Raw genomic sequence first — 18,215 nt, forward strand, 5'->3', positions numbered from 1 at the left:
GTCTCTATCTCATAATAGAAAATTACCTCAAATGAAAAGTGAAAAATTATTAAATATATTGAAAATTAGAAGAACATTCACCTATAATATTTTTGAAGGACAAAAATATAATAAAAATATAATTTGGTGGAAAAAGCCATAAGCTATGTGGCTCCACATTGTGGCTATTCCACTATCTAGTAGTGAAAACTCTTCACGTTAAATATGAAGATCTTAAAATTAAAAAAAGGTACCTATCAGAGATTTATATTTGTGTTTTAGTGATAACAAATATACAATCTAATTTTAAGAAAAATAATAGTTTTAAATGTATATGATTAAATAAAATAAACAAGAGTACTAGTTGTAGCTGTATAATTATAGTATTACTGATTATGTTAAACAAAATGTTCAATATAATGTCCTGCTCAAGAACCCAAAAGAAATAAACTTAATCTGTTACAAAGTTTACTAAACAATGTTTTTTTTAAGTTTAAACAACATCAAAGTGACAATAATGTGAAGGCAATATATACATACACATCAAGAACATGTACTCAATTACAAATACAGTTTCAATTTTTCAAAGATTCCTTCACGTTGAGTCACATTTAACAAAATTTTATTAATAAGTTTAAGTCTTAATTACATTGTCCATAATTATAAAATCAATAAACACATACATAGTCATATAAGAAAATGCATAAGTACAACTAATAATTTGAAAGCACATCTAATAAATAACATCCACTGCACATGTCACAATGTATGTGAAAATAGATACAAGTATATCCTTATAAAATACAATATCTCATAGGATCTCAAAACACATCCATATACATAGATACATCAAATGAATAGAGTCTTCAAGATAAGAGGAAGAATGATAATGGTACCACTATATCAAGGAGCATATGGAACATTTGTCAATCTGAGAGAGACCAAAATGGTAAGAATACACTACCTCCTAACTGCGTGGTCACCTAATCAAGCTATCACTCCCACTGTGTAGGAGAGATAATGTACAATCCATAAATAGATAATAAAATCATAAAATAATCATAGGTAAGGAATCCTAATAGCTAAAACTACCTCAAGGGTAACACAAACTACTCAACAAGAAGAGATAATCAAAATCAAAAGAACACTCATTCTAATTCTAACACTGCATAACAAAACATCATCTATAAATGAAGAATAGATCAAATCACCAAAGTCATAAGATAAAATCAACAAAAGATATCAACCTCAAGACAGAAGCCACATGCCAAAAGTACATCAACCATAAATCACCAATCACCATCAATGAAAGTAAATAACCACATTAAATACATCCAACAAGAAGTACACCACCAATACCAACACCACTAGAGGAAAATACAAAAATATCTATAAAGGAGACTCAATTTATATTATAAGGAGTATCATCACATAGTCAAATTATTTGAGTTATCCTGGACTAATATCTTAATAGATCTCGGACCCTCGAGTGTTGAGGTACCCTAGACTAGTTACTCTAAACTACGAACCCTCAATGTGACACATGTGGAACCAAAAAAACCTCTCAAAAAGATGAGGCAAACCAATCACACCATCATCCCATTCTCATCCTTAGTCTATACAAGCACTCAAGGCATGGGTGGGAAAAATATCTCTTACTTATCTTTTTAGTGTGTTTCCCTAGAATATTAATTACTAGATTATCACTTATTACATAACTTACAATAGGTTACCCTAGCACTAACCACTTCAGGTCCCGAACCCCTACTATGAGCCACTCCCAAGGATATGTACCTAGACAACCTCTCAAAAATTACAAACCACAATATTGTCTCATACTATAAGAGTAATATTGATCAAATTTGGTTCCTTAACAAGCAATCCAAAAATAACAGTAGTTCTCAAAATCCAAGTTCTCATAAATGCTCAATAGCATAAAGCTCATAAAACATAAATCTCAATTCAAACCATAAAGTTCATCATGACATCCCATCAAAGAATCATAAAATAAAACTCAAAAATGTCTCTAGTTCACATCCTAACTTGGCCAACTGAACAATCCACAAAGAAAAGTCATCATGAAAATTAACATCACAAGACTAGAAATAGAATATTAGAAAACAAATAGTTTTTAACCACATGATTTAATTTCGTCAATTTCTCTTGTTTAATTGGGTTATAAAGATGTGTTTAGAAATAAGGTAAGAATATAAATGTTAATATAAATTGTTATGCTAATATACTTATTTAAATCAATAAATATTTAAATATCCAATCTCTTTGTATATAAAATATTATGCAATATTATCATGTTATTAATTTAAATAATTTTAAATAATAAATGATTTAATTAATAACATAAATGTATATTATTAGATCAAATATTAATATCAATTTAATTTCTAAAATATTAAATTGACTTCTATTTTAGTCCAATATTAACATTTAATTTTCTTTTAATTCATAATGCAAATAGAGATAAAATTATAAATTTAATTTAATTATTTATAATTTCTTTCATAAAGTCAAATAGTTATTAACTAAATAATTATAAAGTGAACTCTACCACAACCTCTCTTAAAATATAATAAAATTGTAAATATTCATTTATTGACTTCCCTCTTGCATTAATAATTATAAAATCATTTATATGCAACTAAGAGTTTAATTAAACTTAAATAATCACTAATACTAACATTCACTTTATAACTAAATACATAATATTTATTTCATTTTAGAAATTAATAAATTATTATTATTTAAAATAAATAAATCTAAAAATTAAACTATAAAAATACGCGTGCAATTAGTATTTTTTGCATGTTTTTGATCTCTCAAATCATGCAATCATACTATACTTAGTTTTCTATTTTTAACATATTTATTTTCACATGCACGTAACTCTACCATACCTAGCTTCTATTTTTAGTATAATTATTTTCACATGCATGTAACCATACTATACTTAGCTTCTATTTTTAGCATAATTATTTTCACATGCATATAACCATACTAAGTTTTTCTATTTTTAGCATAATTATTTTTACATGCACGTATAAGTTCAGTTAAAACATGATTTTGTGAGGCCTCACCTGATTTGTCATAGTACCAATGAGATAATTGCATTATGGTGATTTTTATCCTATGTTTTGTTACACTTTTGAGACTGTAGGGTTATGTCATTTTAATATCTACATTTTGATGATCCGCAATTACCTCTGTATATTATGACCTAATTGATGCATTTAATGATTCTATTTCATGTTGTAAGCTATTGACATTACTTTAATAGAAATTGAATGGTAGAAATGTTTGCAATATAAGAAGGTAATGTTGAAGTGGAAATTAGAGTTAAAAGATAAATTTTGTTATACACTGAGACCTAACCCGCATACCTAGGGATTCAATAGTTATGGATTCAGCATCTTGTCGCAATGATAAAAATAGACTATGAAGCTATTCAAAACATTAAATTGACCATGTTATTTTGATAAGTAAAGTTTGGTGTTATAGTATTTTGAACATTTTACATGGAAATTATGAGAAGAAGTAATGTAATTAAAAGGAAAGAAGTATGGAACTCAAATGTCGAATGTGATATGTAAGTTTTGATATTTTAATATTTTGAAGGTTATATTTGAAATGATTAAGAAAGGGAAAGTTAATTTGAGATGATGAAATATATGCAAGCCTAATGTTGAATGAGACAATGATTTATTTTACATATGCTTATATGATTTTCTTGGACTACTGACACTCGAGTTTAGTGTGCAGGAATTTGACCATGGGTTAAAGGGGAATTAAGGCTCAAACTACTACAAACATGACATAACCAAGGTTGAATCAGTGGAAAAGATTCAAACCTCATTGTAATGTGTTTTATTTCGTATATGTGAATTGTATGTGTGCGTAGTAGCCTAGTTCTTGTATTATTGTAAAACAAGTCATTTTTTTAATATAATGTGATATTATGTGTGTGTCACTTGACACTTGTGCTTGTTATGTGGAATGACATGTTATTTGTCAATAGATCATGTGGTCGCCTTATTCCATGATAAATGCCTCAATGGAGGAATTTGATTATTGCCTTAGTTAGTAAATAGGACAAGGTCATCACCTTGGGGAATTTGAAATTTGAATCACCTAGCTTTGGGAGGGTCATAAAGTAACTTTAAGCTAAGTTGTGATTAAAATCAACCCTACCCATGTTAGTACTATAGGTTAGGGAGCTATTAATGACCCCTAGGGTGTCTAGTGGACCTAGGAGACCCCATGAAAATGACATTCTTTATGGAATACGAAAATGAGAAGGATATATATAGAGGTAGGGCTAAATGAGAAAACTACTTGGCCACTCTCTAAATATTAGAGACAATTAGGTTTTGGAGGGAGAGGGAGTGGAGCTCTACTGCAACTATCCTTACCCTAGCTTGGACCAAGGTTGGTATCTCAAACTTGCTTCCTTTCCTTCTTGTTTCTTTTAGCATGGTTAAGCCAATCTGCAAGTGTGGAGTTTATCAATGGGGTATGCATTGCATTGCATTGTGGAGCAGCATTCATGTGAGTGTTTGAATGGTGTTCATTCCATGTAGATTAGTGTGACACCATTGTGCATTTTTTTGTATTCTGTGGAGTATTGTGAGTATGAGTTTTGGATTTCCTCTATTTCCATGTTGCATTATGGGTGTTGATATTGTGTTGTGATAATGTGATGTGCTCTTGAAAATCTATTGTTTTATTGCTACTTGGTTTTGTTTTCTTGTTGTGCTTGAGTGTTCTTATGGGTGTGGGACTTACACTCACCCTTGTGGGAAGGGAAGAGAAGTCCAGGGTGAATGGGCATCAGTTGGATAACATAGTTGAGGACCTTGGAGTATGGGCTCCATTAGATGCCATTGTCATATTCATATTTTGCCTTGGGGGAGGAAAAAAAAGAAGAAGAAGAAATGGTGAGGAAGGAAGTAACTGAAGTATGGGTTTGTAGGAAGCTAAAGCTATTGGTTGTGTGTGGTGGAGGATATTGTGTTGGTAGTGTGTGTGGTGGAAGATGTTTATGAAGCCCCGAAAGGGCATGATATTATTAAGCCCCAAAAGGGCCTTGTATTTTGTTGATTTAGCCCCGAAAGGGCATGAGTTTTATGGAAAATATGATATGAAATGGTAAACCTCCTTGTGTTTCCACCTTCACCCTATGTTCAAGGTTCCAATGGTGAGCCTTTGTGAAATATCCTTGGGATGGGATTTGTTGCAGTTTTTTTATGTGGTGTATATGTTTCTTACAAGTGTGTATGTGGATTTTGTTTGAGCCTTGTTCCCCTAGCGTGGGGGTGGTCTCTTTGAGGCCTATGGTTGGGTGGAAAGCACCCATGGTCCTTGTTGTTTTTTTGTGATGTATTTGCAGGTTCTTAGAGAAAAATCTTGGAAAGTTGGAGTCCTTGTTATCTTCCATATGCATAGGAGGAGAAGGCAATATTGCATTGAGATGAGATAGAGAGAAAAACTCCATTTTTTTATGTGAGCCTAAATGTATTGTAAGAGAAAGCTACTGTCTTAGTTTCATTGTGAATGGAAAGGTTGTGAGTGCTCATGTGTACTAAAAGTATTTTCCATTGGGTATATTATGATATGTTGATTCCACCATCTTTTGTGTATTGTAAGTATTATTGGAGTATGTGTGTATTGTGTGTAGGAAGATAAATTATCTTGGATCTTAAGTTATGGAGCTCTTATATTCCTATGCAAAATGCAAGATTGAACTTAATTATCATGGAGGAATAGCCATATTAGAAGAATTAATTTCATAGAATGAGATTATCATTTCAATTCTCTTGAATAATAAGAGTATATACATCATTGTATTGGATCCTTGTATGTGAAAGCAATGCTAGATCTCGAGAAGATGATTTACTACATTTCATTCCTCACTAATAGATTAAATCTGTTTATTCATCTAAGACTTCTATCATATTTTTTGTTGTATAGTTATTGTATTGAGTTTTTATATATAGATGTTAAATGAAAAATCATTAACCAAGATTATACAATATGAAGAGAATTTCCAAATTAGCATAGAAATATTCTATAATTATGGTATGGACTTAGAGGAAATAAACCAATGGAGAACAAGGTAGCATATTGTATGAAGGAAACAAACTCAAGCTGTTGATGCACAAATCTTCTTTGGAAAATGTATGAGCAAAATAAGTAAAGTTTTTTTGTTAATATAGATCAATATAATATACACCCCCCACTAAAATAATATAAATTTTAGATTATAATATCATATTTATATATACATAAAAGTATGTAGACACCTACTTGATAATGGGTTTCAGTTTGGAAAGTGACATGATATAGAACTTTGTCAATTAAAAAATATATACATTAAATCAGGCAATCCCCAAGAAAAGGGTCGACTGAGATGATGGATGGGACATATAATTAATACATGATGAACAAAAATCATATAATAAACAAAAATAATAATAATATTGGAACCCTCATGTTGCTGCCCTAATTGTTTGAGGTGACCAATACTTGCATATCAGCAAGAGGATCGCATAGGGAAGAGGGAGGGGAAAGGTCCCACCTTCCCATCTCCCCATATATGCCTACCAATGTTGGAAAGTAGCTTAAAGTGCTGCCAAATCTGACTTAATGTCAGAGTTTAATGCACCCACCTCTCCTTTAAGCCACCCACCTTGGGAAAGGATGTGAGGTCGGCTAAGAGGTCCCATCTTAATTGGGGCACGTGCTTAGAAAACAAGTTTTTTTTTGAAAACAAAGTTTAATGTAAAGGCATGTTTAGACATAACTTTCGCATGGGTGGAGTGGTAGGGAGAGAGTAGAGGGTTTCGGGGTTCTATGTTTTGTGTGTTAGTGATTAGTATGGGTTTAGATTAGTTTAGGGATAAGTTTCTAAAGTTAGATGTTAGTATAGTAATATCTAGTGTTAATTCTAGATAATAATTATTATGATTGCATTAGTATTACTTTTAAGATTAGTATTATAGTATGATGATAAGTAGGTTGTGTTAGATGTTAGGTTAGGATAATTTAGTAGTAATAAAATGATAGATTTTATTAATATTAAATGTTAATTTTTATTTTATTTTTATGGAATTTCATATTTAAATGTAAATGTTAGAATTTAATTAAATTCTAAAGCAGATAGACTATAATGATATCAAATTATTATTGTTTCAAATTTTAAGTGGAAGCTTCATGGATAAAATTGATTGTCAGGTTTGAAATTAGTTCTTTTAATAAATACATGCATAGCAAGAATTAAGTTGGGTTTCTTAGTCATTTTGGTACATATATAAGATATGATTTTTATTAGATTAAGTTTAGAGATTTAATGGCTATCGTTTTGTTTCCAGTTGTTTAAACCTATTTAAATGGTATATAGTGTTTTATGTTGAATACTAAAGTACTAAAATTTAATTATTGTAAGTGATAAATGAGAATACATTGGGGTTAATGTGGTAGGTGGATTAGATTATTTTATTATCCTAATTAGCTTTAGTTTAGGTTTGTGTTAATTATAGATTCTGTTAGTTTTAGTTTTATTAATAGTGCAGTTTAATGTTGAGGTTTAAGTTCTAAATTTGGTATATTTTAGTTAGGAAAATTCAATGATTAAATTTTGTTAGATAAGTTAGTTTCATTATTAGTTAATATTTTGTTAAGAGAACGGTAGATATTTTGAATTAATTTTAATAAATTAGATAGTGATTTGAGTATTAGTCAAGTTGTATTATTGAATTATTATTTAGCCTTGGTTAAAGTAATGATGGTATTATTACGTTAGCATACAAAACAAGTCAAGATATGGGATTCTAAATGTTACTTTACTTAGAGAGTTCCTTTTAATTTCAAATGTCTCAAAGGATTAGAGTTATAATTGCTTATATGGTCATTAAATAATTGAATTATTTTGTTAGCAGTATTTGGATCAAATAATGTTATGAAATTGATATTCATGCTACTTTAAGGTAGTTGCAAATTGTGTTAAGGTAGATTTAACAAATAGTTGGTTTATGTATGAGTGGTTGAAAAGTATATGGAGAATTTTATATTGATTAAATTTTTTTTTTGTATAACGAAAATAATGTCGAAATCAGTTAAATAACAAATATTCAAATTTAACATTCTACTAATACTCATAGATTATTTAACTTCAAAAAAAAAAAAAAAAAAAAAATTGGTGTGCATTTGCTCAAATTTTGGGCATGATAGATTTCCTCTCAATTAGTCTTTTTCTTTTTCCAATAAATTTTGCAATTAAATTATTTTAGATATAAGAATAATATTTATCTATATTTAGAAAATGCATGATAATCTAATGGTTCTAATGACAATTCTAAAGTTGAAACCCTAACTATTCAATTTATTATTATTTTTTAAATGTCCATAATCAAATACTCCCTATATTATCTAAAATAGTTTTTAAAGAATACAATCATAATAATTTTCTACAATTTTTCCATAATTTTCCTCAGTCCAGTTTTCTTGATTAATAAGTTTTCCTTTTCAAAATCTAGAACATAATTCCTTATTCAACAATCAATATAGTAAATTAATAAACAATATGCAAACACCCAAGAAGTCACGAAATAGACAGATCTTTCAATAAAATTCTATGATGGGATTTCAAACCCAACCTCAAAACCTTAGCTAAAATCTGAGACAATCTATGAATGCATACAAATCTTGACCCTTGAAACTTTCAACAATTCTTTTGATCCAATTTTGAATTTTGCTCTCCAAAACTTGTGTAATTGCAAAATGAGCTCTAGATCTTTGATAAAGAGTTCACCCCTGAATTGGGGCTCTAATTGTGCAATCACAAGAGAGAACTCACTGATCAATTACTGCTTATTTACTTTATTACCTTTTATATTTTCATGCACAACTCTTTTAGATATTTAATTACAAAAATCTTAATTTATATAATTAGCGTTCTCTCTTTAATTAATTTTTGAAATGTTTTTAATAATATATCTATTAATTTATTTAATAATATTATTTAGAGTTTATTATTAAAATAAAACTCTTAAATAGTTATCATTAAACTAAATAAATATAACTATGCCACAATTAGAACTATAACTTTATCTTTAAATTTTATTCTATTATATTTTATTTTCTTCTAGTTTATTAATTAGTGCAATCACTAATTAAAACATAGTTTATTATTTAAATTAATAATAATAATTAAAGCTCATTGTTTAAATGCAACTCTAATTTGATTATTATTAAATTAATAATTATAATAAAGAAATATTAAATTTGTAATGTTTTAATAATTTAATTATTTCTTTGTTCAACTTCTCAAATTAAACTTTTAAATTAAATCTTTTAAACTGAAGCACATATTTAATTAATTAATAATTAATTAAATATCACCATATTCTAATTTCTCTTTATCCAATTTTCTAAATTTAGACTTCTAAATTAAGATTTTTAAATTTAAACACATATTTAATTAGTTTTTTAATTAATTAAATATTCTCATGTTTTAATATTTTCTTTTTATTCAAATAATATTTAATAATTCTCAATATTATATGATTAACCAAAATATTATAATTAAATCATTTACCAAATAAATCACATAGTGAAATCCACAAAAAAGCAACATTACCAAAATAGACCAAAGCTCAAAATCAAACAACATAGACAAAGTTAAACTCACAGGTTTTAAACAGGGTGGAAATTCAGTTATGAGTCCTTACAAGACAAGTATTTAGGCTATGGCTGAGATTGGACCTAAACATTATCTCCTCATTCTTACCATTGAGTTATTGTGATAGGGCACGCTCATCTTGGCAATTTAGGAAAGTTAATGCTTGGTACCTGCAATCCTACATAAAATATGAACATGTCCATATGCATATATATCTAAACTAAATAGGCAATGGTGAGGAGTGCTACATCATGTAGATCCTGACTAGCAGGTGACTACGACTCCCTCCCTTAACCACATCAAACACAACAAACAAAAAGTTAAAATAGACACATGCACCATACACATGTAAGTATGGGGTAAGTACTATGATAAGTCAAACACCAAATGCCTAGATAAATAATGCATTGTTACGAATATAAAATAATCATCATTAAAGCATCATCTGACATTGCTATGAAAGAAATCACATTTATTAACTACAAATCATTAATGCACCAGTAACCATAATCATTAAACAACACATAAAATATAGTCAACTAAGTAATTATTTATTGATATACATGCAATCAAAGTCGTGAAATTATTTCATAATTATAAATCCAATACCCTTGAAACTAATACATGCATGAAATAGGCATAAAGAGTTTGGTAAATATAATGGAAAAACAAACTATAGGTGGGCACTACATTCAATAAAACAAGTATGAAGTAACATAAATGGATCATCTACTCAATCCTATTATGACTTAATGTGAATGCATCTTATCATTACCTAGATGATATTATGCATGAGATCTTTACTCAATCACCAAGAGATAATATAATCTATAACTATGAAAATCTGTATACTTAGTTTAGTATGAATAGTTTCGATTGAATACAAGGATAATTGCTTGTGTGAATTTAAAATATGATTTATTAATTTAATTTAGTACAATTACTATGCAAGTGTGTATGTATGCATGTAAAGTAGTTCACATAGTGAACTAATATACATACATACATGCACATATACATACAATCATTATAATTAGTCATCTTTGAATCTGACCAAAGCTATTATATATGAACAAGAGATACATATTTAGAAAGAAAAAAAAAGAACATTTACATAGGTATCTCTTCTCCCCTTGAAGAAAATCATAAATCAAGGGCACGAAGATCACAAGGGCACAAAAAAACAATGAAATGCAATAATCACAAGGGAATGACAACAAAATCTTAGATCTACACTGATCTCCACCAACATTCAGAGCTCTCCACCCTCATTTGGAGCTCTCCACCCTCTTTCACACACAGATCTCCATAACCAATCAAAACAAAAAGAGAATGATTAATGTCATATTTTCTTTTATTGTTTTTTTATGTTGGAATTTACAAGTGGAAAGATTTACTTCTGGGGAGGGGGGGTGAATCATAAGTAACAAACGTTAACCTCTAAAACTTTTATTCTACTATTAATCACATGCATCTAACATATTTAATTAACATGAAATTAAAAACATGGATGAAAATAGATAACACAAGATTTTGGTCACCTAGAAACCCTCCAAAATGAGAAGGTAAAACTGGGGTAGGGATGACACCCACAACTTATCATTGCAACAATATTTAATTAGTTAAGGTTACAAAGTTTGACCACCATCAATGGTCTGTCGTATGAAAGGGTTACCCTATTAAAAGCTTTACACCTTGTTAAAAGTGACCTAGTTAAAGGATTTACAAATATTCACTTGGAATGTCACCTTGTTAAAGCATTTACAACATTGTTAAGGATTTATAATATTGCTACTAAACCAACCTATCATCATAAGATTTTCATTCTCCAAATACAATGGTTAGAAAGTATAGTAGAATGTCTAGAACTTATAACTTACAATCTTCAATTGTTGATTCTTAGATCCTTGTTCTGCTCAATTTGATCTGACCCTTCTTGATCTGATGTAACTTTATTCATAGTGTTAATACTTTGTTCTGATCAACTTGATTCTATAGTGTTTCTCTTCCTCTAAGTTCTTACACCCCTTTTACTTTCTTCAAAACTTCCTAGCATTCTTTCATGCATTTCCACATGACCTCTTACTCTTCCATTCAACTATAAATTATGGGGTTTTGATCTCCTTATAAAGGTTTTGAGACTTAGGGTTAGGTATGAATCCATGATCAAGATTCATCCATCTTTTCCCGCTCAATTCTTTACACTTTTCTTATTGGCTACATGCTTTTTCCATTTTTTTTATTGGTCACATGCTGATTGCATAGGGAATGTAATAGATTCTATCTTATCTTTTAGATCCTTTGAGATTCATCTTGAGTTAGCTCAAAAATGGTTTACATCTAAGTTTGTGAAGGCACAAACTCATATGTTGATTCTGTATTACTCAACATTTACTAATTACTGATGCTCAACACATATAGGATTCTATCTTGCTCAGCTCCTATAGTAACTCTGTCTCACTCAGCTCCTATACTTTGCTCAGCACCTATAGTGACTCGACACTTGAAACTTGCTTGATACCTAAAGTTTACTTGGCACCTATTGAATTTTTGGCTCGACACATACTATAGCTCGACATCTATATTATACTCGGCATCAACCTTAGATTTTTCTTAAGTGTTCTCACACTCAATTATCAAAACCAATTTGAGAGCAATAGTTTATAATCCATAATCCACAATCCATAGATCTCTTTGTATACATAGATACATACATACATACATAGACACACCAATATGTGTATGTATGTATACACACACACACACACACACACACACACACACACATATATATATACATATATACATATATGCATACGTACATACATATACATACATACATACATACATGAAAATAAAAATGCACTTTCTAAAAGTTTACAATTATTCAACAAAATTAATGTTTTAAAAGAAAATGCACTTTAAGAACTATTAGCTCAAAAGTAAGAACATGGTGTTGAAACAATACAAAAAGTGCTTGACATGAGAGGTTTACAAGTGAGGGTGTTGACTAATCTTGAAAACTTGAATGCTGAAATGAAATCTATTGATGATCAAACACCTATGCCAGAGTTACAACACACTGTGAAGTTAATTTTAGATTAGGTAGAGGAAAATATTCAAAAGTTTGATAATCAAAATTCAAGGTATGAGAGTGAACGAGAAGGAGTGGCTTCAGAAAGAGAAGGAGAAGGAGTGGCTTTAGAAAGAGACTGCATGATAGAAACAACATATATGGTATTATGGGAGCCACTGGATAGAATCTAGGAAAGTATTGTGATAGGTACTATGACATTGGAAACAACAGTTAAATTAGTCTAGTTGCTAATTAGATGGTTTGATTACTTCATTATTATATGATCCAATGGTAATGTTAGTTATTATTTTAACATACACAAAAACATTATTATTATTCATTATTAGATATACATACATACATGAAACCAACAATAAACTTCTAATAGTTTACAATTGTTCAACAAAATTAATTTTATAGAAGAAAATTCTTTTGAAGAATTATTAGTTTAGAAGAAAGAACATGTGTTGAAATAGTATAGAAAGTGCTTGACACGAGAGGTTCACAAGTGAGGGTATTGAGCAATCTTGAAAACTTGGATTTTGAAATGAAAGTTTATGATGATCAAACACCTATGCTAGAGTTACAACACAGTGTGAAGTTAATTTTAGATAAGGTAGAGGCAGATATTTAGAAGTTTGGTAATCCAAATTTAAGGCACGAGAGTGAAGGAGAAGGAGCGGCTTTAGAAAGAGACTTAATAGTAGAAACTATAACTAGACAACATAGAGGATATTATGGGAGCCACTAGATAGAATCTAGTAAAGTGTTGTGGTAGGTACTATGACATTTGAATCACTTGCAAGTTTCTTTGATAATTTATAGTCCAAATATCAAATTCTTATAAGAGTGTTTCAAGTATTGGTGTAGTCTCCCTATGATAATCTCAAGTATCGAATGCTTATAAGAGTGTTTCAAGGTTGGGAACCACTTCAACATCTTTTGCATGGTTTAGAGGTAATGTCATTGTGGCAAAGGCTTCTACAAGGAATGAGCCTCATGATTATGGAATTTACACAGAAGCAAAACGTGCTTCTTCAACTCCTTGCACTCAACTCTTCACTGAAGTTATTCTTCAATTCCTTGCATGTACAGTTTTATCACCTTGGGAAATTGTATTTGATCCTTCTAGCTGGGAACATCTAATTGTTCATTTTATTGTACCTAATCCTAATGATAGTTCTATAGGAATTTGTAATCAACCTAGCTTATCAGAAACTAGACCCATTTAACTAGGTTATGGCTAGTTTCTTTCTAAAAATATCTACTATGATATGTTTTTGTAAAATTTCTTGCAAACTCTACCCATTTTTCCTAGTGTGCATTACTTTCGTGGAGGAGCTTGAGGTAAGTCACTTAGCACAGGTTGAGTGAGTTTTAGTGTTTTATTATTTGAATTCTAGAATATGTATGCAACCAGATCAATTTTTTTATTGTGGCTGAGATGTAATAAGTACCTTAAAAAATATCTCTAAATATACATATTTAGAAGGAAATATAGAGAGATACTTGTTTAGAAGGAAAAGAAATGGACATTTACATAGCCCTTGAAGAAAATCATGGAGTAAGGGCACAACAATGAAATCACATAGCAAGAGCATGACATAGCAAAAAAATCACAAAGAAAGGACATGGTAACAAAATGTGGAGATCACAAGGGCACAAAAATCAAATCATAGAGAAAAGGTACAGTAAAAAAATGTAGAGGTCATAGGAACAAAATGCACCAATCACATCATTTGGAGCTCTTCACCTTCTTTTGCACACAACTCTCTGCAATCAAAATAAATGGGGAATGACTTATGTCATGTTTTCTTCTCTTTTTTTTGTTTATACTCATGAAAGTATTGCAATTATGATGCTAACATTAGTATTATGATAGTGTTAGGGATAATTGCAAAAAAAAAATGAAAACCACCAAAAATTACACCACTGTCAAAAATTGTCATTGCAATTTGATCCCAAATGTTGTAGTCAGCATGTGTACAAAATAGAGAGGAGCTTGTACATAAGATTTTTTTTAATTACATAATATCTTATGTGATGTGCCAAGGTTTACAAATGATTTTTAGGAAAAAATATAATAGATTTAGCATGAAATAAAGAAATTAGGAAGCTTAATCTCAAAATTAGAAAAAGCCATCACAATGTATTATAATAAACTATTTTTTGCACAAGGAAAATTGGTTGAACTACAAATAGCTAATAGCAGCATGAGGGCCAAACTGATCTCTATCTAGTCAATGTTGATATCTCATCTCAAGGTTATGCAATGAGAGCTAAATTCAACAAAGGATCTAATCCAACCATATCATAATGTTTCAATTGTTGATAGTTTAATTGACTTAATAGAAAAAATTGAATTGAAGACTTATATCTTGGAATCAATAAGAACAACATAGAATCATGCTCTTGTCATGCCTAATCAAATCAATAGACCATTTATTGAAAAATATGATTTGATTCCACCCACTCAACCCCAACAATAGCCATAAGTGACAAAAACAAGGGGGAATGTAATGCTAATGATTACATACATAATGGGGAAATGATGAGATCAGGGAGTAAATAGAAATTAGAGCTCAAAAGACAAACATGGTATGACAAAGACATAATCATAATACTAGAGTTATGTAATATATGTATTTTTATATTGTTTAGTTAGAAAAAATTGAAGTTCTATATAAACTGAGTCATAAGCTTAGGGGGAGTACTCTTATTCTTTTATTATAAAGATGTAATCATGAAAAAAAAAATCCACTAATATCAAAGGGGTAGATTGTTGGCATCTCTAAATCTTGTTGTCTATTAGTGTCAAACACTTAGTCATATATGAGGTAGAGTTAGTTGGTCATCATTGTGATCGAGCTACTCTATATAGGTTGAATCATGTGGAAGACTTGTAAATAAATATATATATATATGCCAATCTCTATAGGAGTTGAGTAATTCTTTGGTCACTAACTATTTTTAGTACAAGTCAAGCCTAGTGAATGCTAAGAAAATAGAGCACATTGATGTCAAGTTAAGGTCAAAAAATAGAACAAAGAACATTTATGACCAAGTGTAAGAGATAGTAAGTGTTGAGAAACACAAAGTGCACATAAAAGTCTAGAATGTTACAAACTTTGAGATAAACCATTTCAAGCCAACATAGACACAAAATTTAATGATTATAGAGTCTTTTACAAAGGTTTTTATGCATTTTGACATGGATCATTGATCCCTATGAAAGGTGAGCCACCTATCAAGTGAAGAGGCAAAAGGGAAGCATCTAAAAAACTCTTTAGAAGTCCTTAAATAGGTAGATCCAAACCTTTACTTTATGTATATGTAATGTGCTATCACAAAAGAGATTACGAAGTGTGTGAAGGAAGCAAAGGAGTTAATTTTTGGATGTTGCATGCATGAGAGAGTTAAGAAGAATAATATTCAATGACCTTAATACAAGATTGGAGATCAGATCAGAGATTGAAGGAGGAGATCTATAATCATAAATTATAGTGCACACCGAAGAATTAGGTACTGAGATAGTTCTAGTAGATTGAGTCATGGATAATCTCTTAATAGAGTGATTTTAATAAACCTTTTGTAAATATATTAACTAAGTCCTTAGTTTATTATAAGTCCTCTCACAAGGTGAGATCTAACAATCTTAAACACCTTTAGCAGGGTAGACCCCTCATAAGGTAAAACATCAGAAGTGATCAAAATTGTAACCCTAACAAGTTAATTTTGTTACTATAGTAATGAGGATTTATAGATGTCATGCCCACCCTAGTTTTATCTTCATCTTAGAGGGTTTCTGGGTAACCAAATATTTTGTTTCAAGTGTTTACATTTCATGGGTGTGATTGATAGTTGTATCTACTTATTATAGCATTTGATTTTACAAGTTATGTTATGCATGAGTTAGATATGAGAAGGAAAACATGGTGAATAAAGTAAAGTTGTTTCAAGGGATAAATTTTTTTTATATTAATCCTTATTCCCCTCCCCTCCTCTCAATATCTTAGTTTTTGAATTAAGCTCCTAATGATTTAAGTGTTATTTGGCTAGAGTTGAAAAAAAGGAAAGGAAAGAGTCTAAAGTGATTGAGATCAAATAGAGGATTTAAATTCATATCAAATGAATTCAACATATTCTAAAATGACAAAGGAATCAGGAGACAAGTGAGTATACCAAGAACTCCACCACAAAATGGTATGGTTCAAAGAAGGTGTTATTGTTTCTACACTACCAAGTAATAAGGATACCTGATACCAAGATGGTGAAGATTAAAATAACCTAAGGATTAGCTACTTCCCATGATCAGTTAGCATGTCTTTAGAACTAGACCCAACCTCAACAAAATTTTAAAATATTTTTTACTCTTTTGGCTCTACAAAACCAAGGTGGGTGCACCTTAGGGATAAAAGATTTCAAAACTTGGTACTAAATTCACATTTCACTCATTCCATGACATTTTATAAAAATATTCATCCCCTATCATAGATTGGTCACAATTCTTCTCAAATCTATAAATAATTCTAGGCAATAGCAGCTAACTAAGACTTGGAGAGTAAATGTAAACAAGTATTGACCAGCTATGACACTCTTCATACATTTAAAATAAAATTGATATTAATTTTATAGATTTTTTCTTGACATCTATCTATGATATTTTCATATGCTAACTAAAATAATTGATCAGTGCCTCATTCATTGGGATTTAGAGTCTATCCAATTTCTTGACCTAATTGACTGCATTACAATCAATATCATCAATTATTCTCCCCAAAACTCATTCTTACATAAATCTCTTACTGCCTAGAGATCCTATCAGATTCAATAAAGTATTTACTCAATTCATTGAATCAAAAGCAATAATGAATTGACATACAACTTATCCTAGTTGCATTAAATTGAACAAACCTCATACAATCTCAAAATAACTAGCCCATAAAAATGGAGACAAGACTCAAAGAGAAAAGATATGGGGACAATTCATATTTGTATTAATTCTCTTTGAAAATTATGTAACATTGGATAATACTCAAAACAACTCAAAACAAGACATCGAGATCATAGAAAATTAATGTATTCTCAGAATTGCGAAGAAAATACATCAAAGAGTTGACATCAAGAAAACTAGACTGAAATAGACAAGTATAATTAAAAGTTATACAATAGATTGGACCCTTTCTCTAGCCTTGGAGTCTCACTTATATAGTGTGAGATGCAATAAGCTTTAGGCATAGAGAATGCTGACAGTTGTCCTTAAGACGGAAAGGTATTTACAATGTTAATGTCAGAAAAGACAAAAATTAGTGCAACAGAAAGATTTCACATCATGAATATTCCTTTGTGGGGACCACTTTCTACTACACCTTTTTTTTTCTAAGAGGTTCATGATTGGCTTTTAGGTTGTTGGCATTCATTGGAGGGTGTAAGCAATGGAATTTCTTGTGATTGGCCTAGTTCTAATGT

This window comes from Cupressus sempervirens, chromosome 3 (assembly GCF_028749045.1).
Source record: "Cupressus sempervirens isolate cs-2001-9-10 chromosome 3, ASM2874904v1, whole genome shotgun sequence".
Classification (NCBI taxonomy): domain Eukaryota; kingdom Viridiplantae; phylum Streptophyta; class Pinopsida; order Cupressales; family Cupressaceae; genus Cupressus; species Cupressus sempervirens.